Below are 11,988 nucleotides of genomic sequence, written 5' to 3'. Positions count from 1 at the left end.
AATATCTATTTACGTGAACCCGAGGGTTGCTCTAGATAAATCAAGAGTAGAAAATCTGTATTTTCGGTGATCATGTTGAGTGAAACAACATTGACACGAAATAATGGCATATTAAATTTGATATTGCTATGATAAGCAATGGCTTCAAATAAATGACATGGTTGCCATTTTGAGGACGCTCAAAATTGGTTGCTATGTGAATAAGGATTACCAGTTTAAGGACGATTAAACTCGGTAATGATGCAAACTGAAATTGCTGGTTTTTGGGACGCTAAAAGCTGGTAATATCAATAACAAGTGAAGCCTTAAGTAATAACTAGTAAAGTTATTTCATAAATGTGAAATATGTCAATATGAGATGTCAAACTGATTCAAAATCAGAGAATTGACAAGTGTGCATGTGTTATTTACACATGATATGCAAGTCATAATTGATTGCATGTGAGTGATCTGATCATTACGAGAAGTAATGACAAGAGGATCATCTCTGAAAATCTTGATGAGATTGAAAAGTTTTAATTTGAAGATTACAATCTTCGTGACTTTAAAAGTTTTAGATGATACATGTCACATGTTGGTGATGTGAATTTTGAAGAGATCAACGAAGCTAAAGTTGTCATAACTGGAATGGATTTATATTTATCCAAGCGTAGATGAACAAGGATCTCTCAAGAAGGATTGCAAGTCTGTTGTACTTTTTAAAATTGTACAAAATTAGACATAGGCTACACAGTTGGTAAACTGGGTAGATGCACGAGTACAATGGAAATTGGTCACTTGGAAGTGATTGCAATGAGATTTAAGGTGTATGATATGTGCTCGTGAGCTTGGACTTCAATACGAAAGATATCTAATTGTACTATGTGAATATAGTATGTAAATTAGATATTTGACTTTAAGAACTTAAAAGTCATTCGAGAATACATTTCACACTTAGCAGTCGTGTCATGGAAATCCTAAACTTAGCTCGATTCATGATGGAATACGAGTCTGGTGCATAAAATAAATGCAGTTAAAAGGCCGAGTAGCCACTTTGTAAGGATATTCCTAAATGACAAGGAAAATGTGTCTTCAATATGCATATATCGTGTAATCAATATGCAAATTGGGAGATCACATTATTGTGTATGAACTGGTATGTCTCACATCTATGATGAGGACATAATACCATTAAACAACTATTCTCAACGAGAATTATCATGATTGACTATGTAAAGTAAAATGATAATGTTTGGATCCACTAACCAGATGGTTAAACTGAGCGAATCTGTTTAAGTCAAGGGAATCTAGTTAGACCGAGAGATAGTTGTCAAATCATTGAGAGGAATGGGCCTTGCCTATTGCTTAACGGCGTCATGGTGGACACCCAACCTTGCTGACTGGAGATCCCAAGAACTTGGTTCAATGGGACAACTAAATCATGATGACCAAATCACTGTGGGGGTAACCCCTGGCCTATTTCTATGATGATGAAACAGTGAGACCCGTAAGGTACGAGGCTAAGCTTTATGCTTTTAATGATCTTTGACGAATACAGGGATTTCAAGTTTGAATACATAATATTCGGTTAAGTAAACGCGGGTTACTCTATAAGATAAAGATCACCTATGTAAGAGAGAAGTATGGCCGCTTCAAAGGAGAATTGCGAGGCACAATTCTTTAGAAACTCTTGCAGAACCAGGACGATGTTCCAGGGCCAAAATGGACATAATCATGAGAACTGAATGAGTCAGGAAAGATATAGTGATGAGTATGTCATCGTTTACACAAACGGTCGAACAGTTCAAGGACATCGCGTCATACTGTCTACCAGTAAAGTCGATATACTTATTCGAGCGAAGGTTCAAGGAGCATTCTCTACCTATCGTATGCTATATCCGACCGCCGGAACTATCACCAAGTCAAGCTCCGCGTCTGTCTGTCTATGTGGTGTCTATGTGGTGCGTGCTACTGGACCATCAATCTCATTTGTGGGGGATTGTTGGACAAACTTAGTATTTTAGACTAAGTTGTGAATCATTTTGAGACTCTATATGAGTGAGACACATTATGTGTTAGTGGTGTGTATTTATTGGAACGTATTCTTCTCTTCGAGGGGATTCCAACGCATATTAACACGCTCAAAATGAGTAAAAGGTGAATGAGAACTGATGTTCCAAAGTTTTACCTTTTAATATGAAAAGTGGTTTTGTACCACATCGAGAGTAGCACAAACCTATTCCTTAGTTTTTCTTATAAATACCATGTACCACATCGAAAAGAAAAACAAGTCCTTTCAAGCCTCTCTTTATAAATAGAGTCTTAGGGCACCAGTTTTATTAAGTCGAGGAAATAAGAGTCATCTCTTTCATTCTCGGTCTCTTTAGTATTAAATTTTTCCAATATTCCGGTGATAGTTCTCGGGCTCAGTTCAAGTTCGCTGAGAGTATATTCGATCTATCGATTATACTAGTATCTCGTTTTATCCTGGGAAGCAGGTCGCTAAACACGGATGGTGCGGGGCGAAACTGCTTTAAGGAGACAGTTTTCTGGACTCGAGATTAAATCCAATCTCTGTTTGTTTTCTCAAACCCTTCTCCTAATTTAATTGTTAATTCTCATATGCTTATGTGATTTAAGAATTAACAATGTTTTTGTGAAGTAGTTATATATTCAATATATATATATATAACAATGTCTTTATCGTACAAGATTGATAACAGGGATTTAGGGTAATAATGGGTTATGGAGTAGAATTATTAAAGGGTTATAACACCCGTATATTATGCCTTTTTCTGCATGTTTATGTACATAATAATCACTGTTATCATTTTACCTGCTGCACTCACACACGCTCTTGAATACTTCATTGACAATGATGTGCATAATCTGCTCTTTTAGAAAGAGAATTTAATTTTGTGAAATTTGTAGTTTTTGTCAAAGAAAAATTCGAACTTCTAATCTTTCTTTAATTTCCCAAACCAAAAATGCGAGAGAAATACTTTTCAGAATTTCTAGGTTTTTTCATCTTTTTGTCTTCAGTAAATTTTATTGAAGAAGCTATATAAATGTTGGAAATTAAGAAAAAAGTTTTATAAACAAAACCTACATATATTCGGCATTTTTCAAATTTAAAATAGTAAAACGTATAAAATTATAGAATATGCTTATATAATGGTTACATAAATTTATTTCCAAAGGAAGACTGGTAAAAATTAGGTCCCCAAATGTTATCATTATAATGATTATCGTTTTCTGAAATTATGTATAAAATTAGTTAGCTTCGAGTCTTCTAATTCGAGTCTTCTAACATGGTTTACTTGGGTCTTTGTTTTGACTTGGAGTCTTCTAACATTATTTACTTGGGTCTTTGTTTTATTTGCTCAATGCATTGCATGCAAAAAGAGATTAAGACTGTACGTCTGTACATAAATATAATTATATTCAATGACAATTGATAAATTTCAGATAAATAATACAAGTTGCCGATAAATACTACCCACAAAAATCCATATTCTCCGGGCCCCTATAAATTGTTTCGCTGTCCTTCGATGCAGTGGGTCAGTGGCCTCAGAAAATATGATTGATAAGCATATTTTTGTGCAGATAGGGAATCTTTCGTTATTCATAAATTTTTCACCAATATTTTTAGGGCTGTCAAAAAAATTCGAAAAATCTGATATTTGTCCGAAAAATTCGCACCCGTATCCGAGAAAAAACGGATATTATTTGTATCCGAATTCGAGATATTCGAATCCGAAACTAAATACATATATGATATTTAAATTATATAAATATAAAATTATATATAATTTAAAATTTATTTTTTAGTTTATAGTGTGTATAAATATATTAAATAATACATTTTTATAAATTTTATATATATTGTACACTTACTTTATACAAATATAAATATATTATGTATATTTAATCGTAAAAAATGTTCTATAATCATCGTCAAAACGGTAGGGGCAACAAAATAATTCAAAAAATCCGATATTCATCCGAAATATCCGTATTCGTATCCGAGAAAAAACGGATATTAACCGTATCCGAAATAAAGCGGATATTATCCGTATTCGAATCCGATGATTGCGTATGCGGATACGGATTATCCGTTTGACAACCCTAAATATTTTATATGTACACCTCATCAAATACTAATTAGCACAAACTAGAAAAATCATAAAATTAATATTAAATACATTTTACTTCAAATTAATTAAACAGCCTTAATATATTTTCAATCTTGCTAGCACATAATCGTTTGGTTGGTCTCGGGCATCGGGCATGGATTTTGTCTACCCATTCGGTCCATTCCTATGTCTAATACTTTAATTAGGCGGAATTGGGTTCAAGAAAGACACATGAGTATCACATTCATATTTAATTTCTTTAACTACAAAATCAGCTATTTTCACCGGACAAAATACAGGTAATTAAGCTTTTTCTATGAAAATCTGATATATTATTTATATTTAAAATTTATTTTTAGTTTTAGTTTGTAATATACATGAATTTTATATATTTAATATAATAATAATAATAATACAATAAGAATTTATATTTAATTTATTTACTACTCGAAAAAGAATTAAAAAGTAAAATTGGGTATAAAATTTTATTCGTAATTGATAATTTGGAACAAACTCGTGTTACGACCTATTTTTATTCACAACCCAAACCCTTAACAAAGTATAGGGAGCCGCAGTAGGAAGCTTATCTGCGAGATTTTACTGTTCGTATACGGTGTAAACTAAAATATGATAATGTTTTTAAATTCGTGTTAAGACTAAAAGCACTGATTCTTTACTTTGATGTGCTTGGTATTAATTTAATAGTCATTTGCATTTTTATTTAATTTCAAATAATTTTGTATTTTAATTTTTGTGAAAGTCAAAGATTATGTACCTTTTTTAATTTATTAAAATTATGAATTTGTATCATTATTTAATACAAATGTGATATCTTTTGCACATGTTTGGTAATATATATTAGTTTACCAAAATTACTGCATCACGTGTATAGTTTTATTAGTAATTAATTTATTTTATTTATTAGCAAGCATGCATTAGTCAGGTCATATGAATTCGAAAATTGTGGTGGTGTAAGCCTTACGATGTAAGGTCTGATTAAGTTTCACTATTAATGAAAATAGGTATTCACGAAACACCTTGTATTTATTTTAATATTATAATATATGAACATGCTTAGTTAAAACTATAGGTTAGCTACTATAATTAGTCTGTATATTCATAGACTTTGTTAAGAACTCGAGACGAGGGTGGTGCTCTATTATTTAAAATTGTATATTAGACTAAATATATTAAATTTTAATTATAACTCAGTATATGTGATTATATAAATCAAATAGAAAACTAGTAAGGCAAAGAATACATATTTAGTAATAATTTCTATTTTTGTAATTAGGCTGGGGTTCGGGAATTTAGCAGATCGTTGCGAATTTTGTTAGTGGTTTCCGTTGATATTTTCGAGGTACGTCCTTTTTTGTTCAGAACTACTCCTCTTAACATTTTGATATATTTTATTCACTCACTTATGTATCTTGCTTGTTTCATTAAATATTTGATCTAACTATTTTGACTTCCGAAAATTATTTTAAAATTGATTTGCAAAATTATAAATATTTGTTTATGCGATTTTCAAAATTATTTATGACACCTTCTATTTTGAAAATCTGAATTATCTGTCTCGGGTGATTTTTAAATTTTGCGAGAAATATTATTTTTTATTTGGACCTAGTGATTTAGGGTATACCGAGTTAACCAGCTGAAGGGCTACTACAACCATGTCATTGCGGCAACAGTGACATGACACTTCTGTGACAGTGTGATTGGTCATAGCGTATTCTTCCACTACAAGAAAACAAAGCCAAATACAACCGCACAAATACAACCGACATCAAATTCAACCGTTTTCGGTTGAATTTAAAGGCGCGGCTAAATTCCACCGCATGCAGTCGTATTTATATACGGTCGTATTTACGCGGTCGAATTTAGTACTAATTACAACCGAATAAATACAACCGTATTTATATACAACCATATACGGTTGAGTTTAGGCGTGCTCGTAAATTCAACCGCATTCGGTCAAATTTAGCGCTACTAATTACAACCGAATAAATACAACCGTATTTATATACAACCGTATACGGTTGAGTTTAGGCGTGCTCCTAAATTCAACCGCATTAGGTCGAATTTAGCCTTACTAATTACAACTGAATAAATACAACCGTATTTATATACAACCGTATACGATTGAGGTTAGGCGTGCTCCTAAATTCAACCACATTCGGTCAAATTTAGCCTTACTAATACAACCGAATAAATACAACCGTATTTATATGCAACCGTATACGGTTGAGTTTAGCCGTACTCCTAAATTCAACCGCATTCGGTCGAATTTAGCCTAGACAAAAAATGGAGGGAATTTTCCCACCAACGAATTTTGTACTAAATTCAACCGATTTCGGTCGAATTATTTTTAAAATTGGCGAAAAATTTCTGAAAAAGAATATAGAATAAAATTTACACGAAATTTATATTTTAGTTCTTGTAAAAAAGATTATTATGATAGTTAGATATTTATGGTTCAATTAATAATTATAGTTTGAGTTTTAATTTATTATGTATTTGTTTTAAATTTTAATCCAACCATACATATATGAAAATTGTCAAAAAAAAAGTTTACGGAAAAACGTAAGTAATTTGAATATTTAAATTTTAACTATTTTTACAAATTGAATTTAGCGGGTGAGATCCTAACACTAAAGTAGTTCAACCAGTACTTCTTACTAGTGTTTAGTCTCATACTGGTATTTTGATTTTTTCAAAACTTTTGTAAATGATCCAACTTTACAGATGTCAAGATCTATATATTTTACTGATATTATAAAATTTTTTGAAAAAAATAAATTTATTTGGTTTGTTATTTTAACAGTCAACTAATAGTTTGACCAGTATTTCTTAATAGTGTTTAGTCCTATATTAATGTTTCAATTTTTTCAAAATAATTTATGAATGATCCAAACATAAGGATGTGAATATCTATATATATTAGTTATATGATAAAATTTTTAGAAAAAAATAAATTTATTTGGTTTGATATTTTAACAGTCAACTAGTAGTTTGACCGGTACTTCTTAATACGGTTTAGTCTCATATTGATGTTATTATTTTTTTCAAAATAATTTATGAATAATCCAACCATAAGGATGTGAAGATCTATATATTTTAGTGATATTATAAAATTTTTAGAAAAAAATAAATTTATTTGGTTTGCTATTTTAACAGTCGACTAGTAGTTTGACCAGTATTTCTTAATAGTGTTTAGTCTCATATTAATGTTTCGATTTTTTTAAAACAATTTATGAATGATCCAAACATAAGGATGTGAAGATCTATATATATTAGTGATATGATAAATGTTTTAGAAAAAAATAAATTTATTTGGTTTGCTATTTTAACAGTCAACTAGTAGTTTGACCGGTACTTCTTAATACTGTTTAGTCTCATATTGATGTTATGATTTTTTTCAAAATAATTTATGAATGATCCAATCGTAAGGATGTGAAGATCTATATATATTAGTGATATGATAAAAAAATTAGGAAAAAATAAATTTATTTGATTTGCTATTTTAACAGTCGACTAGTAGTTTGAACAATAGTTTTTACTAGTGTTTAGTCTCATACTGATATTTCAATTTTTTTAAATTGTTTATGAATGATCCAACCTTGATAATTTCAAGATCTATATATTTTAGTGATATGATAAAAATTTTAGGAAAAAATAAATGTATCTGGTTTCCTATTTTAACAGTTAACTATTAGTTTAACCAGTACTTCTTACTAGTGTTTAGTCTCGTACTGATGTTTCGATTTTTTAAAAATTGTTTATGGATGATCTAACCGTAAGAATATAAATATCTTTTTATTTTAGTGATATGATGAAATTTTTAGGAAAAAATAAATCTATTTGGTTTGTTATTTTAACTGTCAACTCGTAGTTTGACCCATACGACTTACTAATGTTTAGTCACATACTGATGTTTCAATTTTTTAAAAATTGTTTATGATTGATCTAATCATAATAATGTCAAGATATGTATATATATATATATATATTTTAGTGATATAATGAATTTTTTTGGAAAAAATAAATATATTTGATTTCTTATTTTAACAGTCAACCAGTATCTTGACCATTACTTCTTACTAATGTTTAGTCCCATATTAATTTTTTGATTTATTAAAAAATATTTATGAATGATCTAACCGTAGGGATGTCAATATCTATATATTTTAGTAATATGATAAAAATTTTAGAAAAAATTAAATGTATTTGATTTGCTATTTGAAGAGTCAACTAGTAGTTTAACCACTACTTCTTACTAGTGTTTAGTTCCATATTGATTTTTTTATTTTTAAAAAATATTTATGAATGATTCAATCTTACACATGTCAAGATATATATGCTTCATTCACTATAATTTTTAAGGAAAATATTATTAAGCAAATAATAAAATTGCTTTTTTTACGAATAAGCGAAAAAATGATTAAAACAATAAAACCTAACCCTAGAATGTTCATGCTATTCTAAATAAATATTGAACGATCCAACTGTACAGATGTTAAAATGATTAAAAAAATGTTACATGCAAAATTTCAAAAAAAAAGTCATTATACCTTGATTAATTTAACAAATAAGGAATAATTAAACTTAAGAGAAAAATCCATCGCATACTCTTATTATAAGTGGCATTTTTGATAAAATCGACTAAATTATGATTTCAAAATTTATCAAAATAATTAATTATCAAAATAAATTTTTAAATTTATTTTATTATATTGTTATAATATATGTAAAAAATATAATATTTATTCCCTATAACTTTATGGACTTTAATAATTTTTAAAAATAAAATAGGTTGTATCAACCGAACTCAGTTAAATTTATAAATTGACACTCCTAAATTTAACCGATAGCGAATTTAATGCCACGTCAGCGATCCGCGTGACTTAAATCCGACGCACCTTTTTTGTCCCCTAAATTAACGATCCAACGGCTAGATTGATTGATCCCCTAAACACATAACTTTAAGCCAAACCCACCCCCCTCTGGTCACCCACAAACACTCCTCCCTAATAAACCCAACTCAACTTTCCTCTTCCCCTGTTTCGTATTCTCAGTTTTAGACACCGTGAATCTAAGTGCGACGAGTCCAACAAAGACCTGAATGCTCCTCCAAAACTTTTCGTTGTGCAGCCAAAACTTCGACCCGACCTGAAACTGTTCATCTCCAGACAAGATTCCGACAGCATTTGTAGCATTTTCCGGCGGCTGAATAAACAAAACTAGTTGGAAGAATAAGATGAAGGGCATTTTATATTCTAAAGGCTTGCACACTGGGTCAACTATTCAAGAGCAGTAAAGTCGTATATTTTGTTTATATGCTTGTTGGGCTTCATTTTGCCATTTTGGACTGCCTCTCTGCCGTTGTTTCCACTGTTTTATGTTTTTTGCTAACCCCTTATGTTATTGCAGATGTGTGTATATGTGAGGCAAGTGTGTGGTATGTGTGTTGGTGGCAAAAACCAGGGGATGAGATGAAGTAAAAGAGAGGGAGGCATGTGAGAGAGAGAGAGAGGGAAGGGGCTGAGAAGTGAATGAGGAGAAGAACAGGGGTTAGAAACGGACTATAGCAGGCCGGAGAAATGTCATGAATTGGAGGCATTGGGTATTAGTTTAAACTGGATTTAGAGCACGTATGTAATGTTATGACTAGAGGTTAATGGGCTGGGTAATATTAGCTAGTCGTTGGGCTTTTTATTGATCCATTGGTCTATTAATAACTGGGCCAATGTCTTATCAGTACCGTTTGTGGTTGTCTGCATATATATAGGAAATTGCTGTAAGTGGAACATTATCTTTGGAAATGAGAATATGCTTTTTCTTCTTTAACCTTCTTTTGCTGCAAGTTTTGTTTTATTAGCTGTAGTTGTAAATTATTGGTAAAACCCTTAGTTGTAACAAAGTGGTATCAGAGCAACCTTGGGCCATGGCTGAAGGAGTGAAAAACAACCTACAGAAACATGAAAATTCCATCAGTACCTTAGAGAACAAGTGTGAGCAGATGCAGATAATTCTGGAGGAAGAACAACAAAGAATAAATGACTCTATGGAGGAGATAAAGCTTCAGATGCAATAACTCAATAGTGCTACGATGGATAACAGTAAGAAATTCAATGATATATTAGATCTGTTCAAGAGTATTGCAAAAGGAAAACAACTGGAAACTGCAGAGATGGGTTCTTCAAATTAAACCCAGAAACAAACTGCTGCCACGAATACAGGGTACCCACCTGGGTTTGTGCCTTCTACCCTTACAAATTTTGGTGTGTACAATGACAACTGGGAGGACTTGATGGGTAAGAGTGGATCATCACACCAGGGAGGAGCCTCATTACCACTGGATACTACACATCTGTTCCAACAATCTCTTCCTCCTAACCCAAAGGTACGGCTGTTGGATTTTTAACGCAGCGGGGGCATGGCAAAACACTTTTACACATACAAAATCCAAATAAAAGCATATAAATCGTGAATAAAAATTCGAGGGATCGAATCTAACCTTTTAAAATTAATTCGGAGACAACGATCAGAGATCCTTAGCAGTTGCTCCTCAAGTGTGAAGCACTCCACCGGTATCCACCAAGAAAACGACTTTTAGGAGGAGGAGGAGGTGGAGAGAATTTGGTTTTCTAAAACTTTTGGGTTTCTGGGGTTAGAATAAAATAGGGTCTATAATAGTGTATTTATAGGCAAAATTTTCAGCTGAAATTTTCCCATAAATATTATTATTATTATCCCATTTATTATTCTCATTAATAATTAAAACACCTTTTAATTATTAATCCTTTTTCTAAACACTTTAGAAATAATTCTCTCTCTTGATTTAATTTCCAAAAATTAAATCCTTAATTAATAATATCAAGAACTTTTCTTAATTAATTTATAATCAATTAAATCTCATTTAATCAATTATTAAATTTGCCAATTAATTATTTATTTCACAAATAAATAATTATTTAGCCATTATTAATTAATTCCTCCACCATTAAATCATTCTCTTTTTATGGTGTGACCCTGTAGGTTCAATATTAAGCCGATAGTAGAAATAAATAATAATAAAACTATTTTATCATTATTTATATAAATTCTCTAATTTATTAAATATGATTAATTAATTAATCACATTTATTCTACATCGTGAGTGATGCTTCTCAACATATCGCGACTATCCGGATAATATGAATTCACTGCTTAGAATACCAAGAACCTGTCAGTGAATAGTTACCGTACAATAAACTCCTTCTACCCTACAATGTCCCGATTAAATACAAGGCATGAATCTCGTGTCAAGCCTATCTAATTCAATCACTTGCTTACCATTTACTATGCGTAGTTCTATGCAAATTAGAAACTCCTTTCTAATTTCATTTACTCTGGCCAGAGATTCCTGAACTAGCATAAGTGGATCAGCCTTGAACATTCGCTTCCTTCACTGGAAAGGGTAGATCCTTTATTGATCATACACTATCTTCGTGTACAAATTCCTATACCCAGAAGAGCCCTAATAATTGTCCCTGGAGACTAAGAACTAAACCAAAGCATAGTTCAGTGTACACAAGATGACTATGATGACCTCAAGTCCAAGGATACTTGTACAACTATCACTAGGTGAACAACTGCTGACACGTGAGTGAACTCCATCAGTTGTTCAGCTGTGCGAGTCATGTTCAGTGAACTTATTCTATAATAAGCACCTACATACTAGCTATAGTGTCACCACACAAATGTCTATGAGAACAGACATCCTTCATAATGAAGCAAGCATAGTATGTACCGATCTTTGCGGATTATTAATTACCAGTTAGTAATCCTATGACCAGGAACTATTTAATTTTAGAGTTATCATCTTTTTAGG

General features: G+C 31.2%; 1 long non-coding RNA gene across 1 annotated transcript; it reads left to right on the top strand.

Moving 5' to 3' along the window:
- The first annotated feature begins 8,999 nt into the window (after nt 1-8,999).
- LOC141677936 (uncharacterized) lies at nt 9,000-9,960 on the top strand. The gene is made up of 2 exons (XR_012557571.1): nt 9,000-9,436; nt 9,546-9,960. It is a non-coding gene; the product is annotated as an uncharacterized LOC141677936 (long non-coding RNA).
- Nucleotides 9,961-11,988: the final 2,028 nt, after the last annotated feature.

Source organism: Apium graveolens, chromosome 8, assembly GCF_009905375.1.
Source record: "Apium graveolens cultivar Ventura chromosome 8, ASM990537v1, whole genome shotgun sequence".
Classification (NCBI taxonomy): Eukaryota; Viridiplantae; Streptophyta; class Magnoliopsida; order Apiales; family Apiaceae; genus Apium; species Apium graveolens.
Note: the sequence above shows the minus strand (reverse complement) of the source record. Positions and strands in the feature narration are given on the sequence as shown.